This window comes from Pteropus vampyrus, unplaced genomic scaffold (genome assembly GCF_000151845.1).
Source record: "Pteropus vampyrus isolate Shadow unplaced genomic scaffold, Pvam_2.0 Scaffold8, whole genome shotgun sequence".
NCBI lineage: Eukaryota > Metazoa > Chordata > Mammalia > Chiroptera > Pteropodidae > Pteropus > Pteropus vampyrus.
In genome coordinates, this window is record NW_011888789.1 from 10,792,021 (window position 1) to 10,792,625 (window position 605).

Genomic DNA, 605 nt, shown 5'->3' on the forward strand with positions numbered 1-605 from the left:
TGTACTTTGGTGTCCATGGAGTGTTAAAGTCTCATAGTATGATTGTATTACTGTTGATCTTTCCCTCTATGTCGGTTAATAATTGCTTTATATATATGTAGGTGCTACTGTGTTGGGTGCATATATGTTTACTAGGGTTATGTCATCTTGTATTGATCCCTTTACCATTATGTAATGCCCTTCTTTGTCTTTTATTATAGGCTTTGTCTGATATAAGTATTGCTACCCCAGTTTTTTTTTCATATTTTTCATTTCCATTTGCATGAAACATCTTTTTCCATTCCTTCACTTTTAGTCTGCATGTGCCATTTGATCAGAAGAGGATCTCTTGTAGAAAGCATACACACGGATCTTGTTTTCTTATCCATTCAGCTACTTTATATCTTTTGATCAGAGCACTTAATTCATTTACACTTAAAGTACATAGTTATTGACATTTTATTATTCATATTTATGTATTTTTCTCCCTTCATCTTTTTATAGAAGTCTTCTTAACATTTCTTGTAATACTGGCTTGTTGGTGATGAATTCATCAAGCTTTTTCTTATCTAGGAAGATCTTTATCTCACTTTCCATTTTAATTGATAGCCTTGCTAGGTAGAGTA